Raw genomic sequence first — 7984 nt, 5'->3', positions numbered from 1 at the left:
CATTGGAAGATAAAGTTGAAAATATGAATGTTAAGATAGAAAACATGTCTGTTGCCCATGATTTACAATTCAAGTATATGTGCAAATATCTTAGGTGCTTGAACAAGGGCATGCATCAACTTGATCATTCCATCCCTGCTCCTTCATCTGGCTCAGATTAGTTTTTTTTTGTTAGCTGGTCTGTTATAACTTTATTAATCTTGTGTTAGCTTAACTGGTTTTGAGACTGTAGCTATCTTTGACTTAGCTCAGTTTATGAATTATGTGAACTATTTATGCTAGTTACTCATATCTTATCTTATTTCCACTCATATATCTCTTTACTTATTTCTCCTCAGCCATCTGTTCTATGCTTCCTTTGTCCTATTGTGACAAAAGGGAGAGAATGGATATAGATGTGATGTGTCTAATGATTATGTTATGGGAGGGAGTAGCATTGTATGTTACTCAGGGAGAGTAGTATGTGCAGTAGTGGACTGTATGTTATGTTGAATATTGATTTACAAGTTTGTAGGATCATGTTAGTATATGCCGGTTTATAATAACTGGTGCATGATTCTTTAATCAGATATTCTGTGTTACGTAACATATCTTGTAAGTGTGTTTTGTCACTAATTTGACAAAGGGGGAGATTTTAAGTGCTATAGTTTATAGCCCCTTTTTGTTGTCATATTTGTGGTGCCAAAGACACTGTTATGAAGACCTATGACTCAAGATACAGCATTGAAATTCGGCTAGTTTCGACTAGTCGTGTGTAACCTACGACCAGTCGAAGGAGACCTTCGACTAGTCGTAGATCACCTACAACCAGTCGTGAAATCGCCAGATTTTATCGTGCCCAAATTTTCAAATACTTGTTGGTTCTACGACCAGTCGTAGAGGTCTTTAGACTAGTCGAAGACGTGATTTGTTCACCTATAAATAGAGCACGAATCTCAGAATTAAACAATGAATTTCAAGCTAATTTAATTCGACCTTCTGAGAGATAACTCTGTGCTCCATTTTAAGCTAAGTGTGCATATTTAATATTCCGTTTCTTTAGCTTTTCTTATTTGATTTTGTTTCTATATTCCAATCTTATTTGAAAAGAGGAATTGCTATATTCCGTCTTCTTGGAATCAAAATCAAATAGAGTTACGCCCAATTTGGTTTAATTTAAAATCTATTAGAACCTAGAACCATTATAAAGTGAGTATTGGACATTGAACTTTGACATTCAATAAAGTGAGTATTGGACATTGAACTTTGACATTCAAATCTCTACTCCGACTTGGTTCTTCTGGGCTGCTATAACGAAGGAGAAAGTCAAGTATTTTATGTTTATGTAATTTACTTTCATTTAGTTTTCTTTTAGGATTTGTCAGAAAAATCTCATTGTATTGGTTATCTGAGGAGAGCCAGGAAAACTCAGAAGAGGGGTTTTTTTTAATTGTGTAAGCCCACATAGAAAAACACAATTGTGAAGGTTTTGGGTGAACCTGGAAAACCTATCTTTGATAGTGAACACTGATATCCCCTGTGTGAGGATATTAGGAGTGGAGTAGCGTTGTGTGGTTGTTGTTGAATAGTTGGTGTACACACAGGCGAACCACTATATCTCTTTGTCTTGTGATTTGAATGCTTGCTTAAGTTTTATATCTCTTTTCATTCAAATTTGTGGAATGTATGTGTGGATGTGAATGTTGTAATATTTACATTTCAAGCACAGTGGGAATGTTGTAATAATTTAGTTTTAAATTCCTGCAATTTATTTCAATTCCACTCTATTTATTTATTCCTCTTTGGTTTGAGTTATTGATACCAAGGACGTTTTAGAAATAAGGTCGTTCTGCCATAAACCCTTGGTTTTTATGGTGTAAGGTTGTCCTTAGAACTGAATTCGTATCAACTTCTCAATACTTGTTTAGTGAGGTTGCTTTTATTTTAGCATTGTGATTTAATTTAGTTTATTTGGCTATCTATGTTTCTTTATTCCGCTGTTAAAGTTTTATTTTGGCATCTTCCTATTCACCGCCCTCTAGGATGTATAGCTAGGCCATTTCAGCATGGTCTTTTCTGAGCAACTATTTCTCCTTGAGCCTACCTTTGAGTATTTTTTCAGGTGACTAGTTCTCCTTGGGCGACCCTTTATTTTGATAGCTGGATGTGCATCCCCAGATCTATGGCTTGAACATACATTCATACACCCATACATTCATTTATAATTTCATGATTAGTCTCCTTATAATTTGAATATGTAGATTTAAACTGTTTTGGAATGACATGGTATGCATGAATCCTTGCGTGAAATTTTCACTGAGTTTTCACTCACCTAATTATGCGGTTACACCAAATAGATGCAGGTTTGATGACAGGTGGAGACTCTTATGACGGGATCCCAGGGGTGGCTGAGTAGGAGATTGGCGATGAGGACCTTTATGCTAATGTGATTGAGCCATTGGAGCTCAATTAATATCTTAGAAATTTCATATTTCGTATTTTAGACTTTATGTCTTGTTTGAATTGTAATAATATCTCTCCTACTGTGGGATTTCATTTTGGCTTCCATTTACATGTATTAAACTTCCTTATTGTTACTCTTAATATTCTAGTTTACATGGCAATTGTCTTGTTTTACGTTATGAGATTTGCTACTAATTAGATGTAAAGTTGATCACTTCATAGTGTAATACTCGGCTTCTCGTACTCGAGCGATGGTACTCAGGTTTTGAGAATCAGGGTGTTACGTGTCAGCACCAGATTCGGCGATCGGAAATTTTGTGAGCCCGGTTTCTGAGTTTGGGACATGACATTAGTCTTAGCTAAGAGGTTTAGCCAACCATAGACATGATTAAAGTAAAATCTCTTAAGAAAGCATAAAAACAACTAAGGAAAAGGAAGAAAAACTCTTAGCGACGACTTCTCCACGCTTTTGCTCCACTTCATAAACCCTAAATGATGCCTAAGGACGTCCTATTTATAGTTTTGCAACACCTCCTTTCACACCGACTTGGAAAAATCTAGAAACCGCCTCAAATTTATGCAGTTTTTCAAAATAGACTTCACTTTGCACAATTTCACAGAATGACCAAGAGTTTCAGAATATGCTTCTTCAGGACACTTTCAGGAATATGTTTGTTTTTAGGACAATTTCAGGATTCCTTTTCTTCACTTCAAATATTTGATTCTCTTCATTCTTCACTTGGTTTTCTTGGATCTTTAGCTTGTGAATTCTTCAATCTTGGCCTTTGAAGATCCATCCCTTGCGTTGGTGATTCTTGAGCATCAAATCCATGCTTTTAGCACCCTTTTCAATCCAAGTTCTTAAATTCACTTTGCAACACAAACATGAGTAAAATAAAACATTAAGCATTATCATGTTCATAAAACTAAGATATAAATGGGGGATAATATGCAATATTTGACCCTTAATAAGTACCTGTATTAAATAAATACAATTTGTTTTTTTTTAAAAATAACTCTACAGCATACACCATATAACCACATAATCTCATGAACATAAAACTACAAAACTCTCCCCCTTTTTGTCACAACTTGACAAAAGAAAGATTATGATAAATAACAAGATCATAAGTGAGTAGTAGAAGAATAGTTAGAGATAAGATCATAGATCAGCAAAGTAGTAGCATCATCAAGTTATACATACCATGTTTAAAAGGCTAAAGTTAAAGTTAAACATTAATACATGCCCAAAGGTAGAAAAACTAGTCCGATCTTGATGATGAAGGAGGTGGAATGGATGAATCAATCTAATGCAATCCCTTAGTGATGCGTCGAAAATACTTATGCATATATTTCATTTGATTATCCTGGGATATTTTCAAACATTCACCTTCTCTTCCAAAGAGTGAAGACGCTCATCATACTTAGGTGGCTGATAACCAGGATCAACCTCAATATCATCAGATTTTAATTCATCAAAGATATCTTCCATCATGGTCTCAGTTGGTAGCGTATCTTCTTCTTTAACTTTCTTAGCTTCCCCATCCCTTTGACCAGGTGTAAGCTTCAAGTTCATCTTTTTTATGTTTGAATTATTGAACGGAAGATGCACAACAGGGGCTTCATCAGGCGACATAACCACATTGCAATGTATGGCAAGTGTGGCATTGCAATGTATGGCAAGTGTGGTCATCAAATAAGCAAATGGGATATAGCTATGACCCGGATTAAGATGAAACTGAATTATAAAGTAGCAGATCAATGATGGAAGACAAATAGGCATATTAGTCACGATGGAGTGAGTAATACGAACCATAAATGATGTCAACTCAGCTTTATTGCCGGATCGAGGGTAGACATTTGAAATAAAGATGCAATGCAACACTCTGTATTTGGGCAACATTTGGTTAGCACAGAGCACATTTCCCGCATTCCATTCCAAGTCTATGTTACAAAATGTACGGGTTAGAGAACGTTTTTCTGATTTAGTTATCCTTTCGGCTAGGGTCAGAATTGGAATGCCATCGTCATTTACATTCACATCCAATAATCCCGAAATCAAGTAACAATCGACCTTGAATGTACCTTCTCTAAAAAGAATTGTGAAGGTTAAATCATCAAGGGATACATTGCCAATACATGCGTACATCCCTTGTGCAATGGAGCGGTATGCCAGTCCACCCCAATTCAATATGTTTTCCCATCCTACAGTGACAAGGAGGGGAACAATCTGAAATTGAGCAAGATGATTGGCATTTACCTTTCACTCAACAATGATATTGCGATAATGAAGATCACGCACTATTTGGGGTCTTCTTCGGATGGGCGTAGGGTATGCACCCGAATCAGATTAGTTCGAGAAGAAGAAGGTTTAGTAGATTTCTTCTTAGTTTTACCTTCCATTTCAACAATCAAAGAAAGAAATGCAACAAAGGAAGAAAGGGTTTCAAACCCAACAATTTTTTTGCAAATACACCCTAGAAATCACTAGGAAAGATGAAATAAACTCAAGAATCATGCAATGGAAGAATCAAAGAACCCAAATATGAAAGGAAATTGAAAATGAAGCACTTACCAAGCACTAATCAAAGGTAGGTTCGACTGGTCGGAGAAGGGGTGAGTGAGGAAGATGTGAAAATGGTGGAAAAAAGGTGATTTTCTCTCACTAAAAGGGGTCCCATGCGCGCTACATGACTGGTCGAGTACATACTCGACTTGTCAAGCCACGACTGGTTGAGTATGAGCTCGACCGGTCATGCAACCTCCAAAAATGACATTTTGTTAAATTTTATTCAAAATTATTATAAAAAAAACATGCAAACATGATAAATTCAATTCGAATTACACATGCCAATATCAATTTTTAATTTTGAAAACCTATTCCTATCAAGTGGTTTAGTAAATATGTCCGCAAGCTGATTTTTTGTTTGCACATATTTTAATGAAATGATTTTCTCTTCTACTAATTGCCAAATATAATGATACCGAATATCAATATGTTTGGTATGGGAATGCTGGATGGGATTTTTAGAAATATTAATTGCGTTAGAGTTATCGCAATATAAAATCATTGTATCTTGCGCAATACCGTAGTGATTGAGCATTCTTTTCATCCACACAAGCTGGGTACATGCATTTTCAGTGGCAATATATTCAGCCTCAGCTGTGGATAATGATACAGAACTTTGTTTCTTGCTATGATAGGAAACTAAACAATTCCCAACATAGAAACATCCACCACTTGTCACGTCCCAAATCCGGTAACAGACAGCTTCCGTAATGCCCCGAATCCGGCCCTCGACTTCCATACACCAAAATACTAAGCAACACTCTCCATTATAAATCATGATGGTTACAAGTACAATGCTTTCCAAAAGGTACACAACGTCAACATTGCCAAATTGAAAAATAGATTCAATGCATCGAAAAAGCTAAGTCTTCTAAGCTACTCCTGCCCTGAGAAAAATGAGAAGTAGGAACCTTAAGCAAAAAGCCTAGTGGTACACGCATGTGTGCAGTGTGTCCTACATGCAAGCAAGATAAATATGTCATGAAGAAATTATGTGTGGTGAAAGGCGTGTAGTACGATAGGTATGATGTCAATGCCAATGCAACGCAATGCATCATGGTAATACTCCGAGTCAATGCTACTAGCATCACCAAGTCATATTTTCATTTCTCCTATACCATAGCCATAACCATATTACACGCACCTGTAATCATATCATCATCATCATATTGTCATGCTATATCATAACTGTATATCATGGGAAACACCGTGGTCGACGCCCATGCACCAGACACCAGCAATCGACCTTGCTACCTATCAATGGGGTTACAACCTCCATTTTGTATACTAGTACTGGACCTTATTTGCGCTTCTCCTCGCCGGCAGGTTAGACCAGTCCCTATTTGCACCTCCTCCCTTAAGTAGGTTAGACCCGCCTCTTCTCAACCCAACCTTGTCAGTGGGAGTCAAATCCATGACCCATGTATCCACTCGGCCTGACGGTGAGGTATCCTTAGCTAGCATCGGGGTTTAGGGACTTTCAACCTAAGGGGCTCATCTCCCCTACTATTTTCACACTTCCAGTGTCCCGTTCATTTTTAGGGATAACCCAAGTCATCATCATAGATGTACATTTCATCGTTAAGACCCAACTCATCTTATACAGCATGACTGTGGTATTTCAATCATCATGTACGTCATGATTATGCATGAATTCAAGTAATTATGATAGGCATACGTTCAAGGGCTTGCGATATGCATATAATGCCATGAGTTTAGGGTTTACTTAAACTTTAAGCCAAAAATGACATATAATCATCATGTGCCACTATCAACTATATCAATCCATGGTCATGTGACTAAACTAAACAGGACATATCGTACACATGAAGAAATGTATTGAAGTACACTTTCACATACCATCATTCCATGGTGCATGAGTATGATCAATATCAACATGGTTAAGTAGATGAATTTAGTATGCTAGGAAGTGGAATAACATTAATTAAGATATTAAATCACATACTTCTAATAACCATAATCACTAACATCACTAATATCATCCATAGTTATCATAATCACGAGCATTAATTATATTCAGAATTACACCATATCCTTCTCAAGATAGATATTCCATTAGCAGCTTTGGCCCGACATGATTTTCTTCTATTGGGACCACATGGTTATACCCTAACTAGGCCTTATGGTTAATGAGTGGTGTTGACGCAAAGTACATGCACCAAGTAATTATGAGATGAAAGGCATAGATATAACATATAGTAAATGAGCTATAGGATAGATGGTGCTGGTGAAACTCATATAATGTAGTGGGCTTCACCTTCAAGTGGGTTGTTAGTAGGTTAGATTTGAAAATAATTATCATAGTAGTTCTATAATGGTTCGGAAGGCACAAGTAAACCTCATAAGATACAGTGAGCCCTAAGTTGAACGATTTGGGTACACATAAGAGTTAGTCACGGATGGATGACATGGGTTTGTCTCATGCAACGTTGTGGGTCCTACCTCTAAGTGGTACTGCAAGCAGATGGGTCCACACACAAACATTACGGTGGGTCCCAACAAGTAGATAGTATAGGTAACTCACATAGATTAAGGTATTATAAGGAAGAATAGTTCAGAAGCATAAGAATAGTCCAGACATCTGCAATCGACCTTGCTACCCACTAATAGGGTTACAACCTCCATTTGGTATACTAGTACCAGACCTCGTTTGTGCTTCTCCTTGTCAGCATGTCAAACCGGTCCCCATTTGCCACCTTAACCCTAAGGCGGGTCGGACATACCCCTTTTTAACTTGGCCTCGTTAGTGGGAGTCAAATCTATGGCCCATGTGTCCACTTGGCCCGATGGTGAGGCATCCCTAGTTAGCATCGGGGTTTAAGGACATTCAACCCAAGGGGCACATCATCCCTTACTATTTCCACACTTCTGGTATCCCGTTCATTTTCAGGGATAACCCAAGTCATCATCATAGATGTACATTTTGTTGTCAAGATCCAACTCATGTTATAC

This window comes from Magnolia sinica, chromosome 2, assembly GCF_029962835.1.
Source record: "Magnolia sinica isolate HGM2019 chromosome 2, MsV1, whole genome shotgun sequence".
Classification (NCBI taxonomy): domain Eukaryota; kingdom Viridiplantae; phylum Streptophyta; class Magnoliopsida; order Magnoliales; family Magnoliaceae; genus Magnolia; species Magnolia sinica.
Note: the sequence above shows the minus strand (reverse complement) of the source record.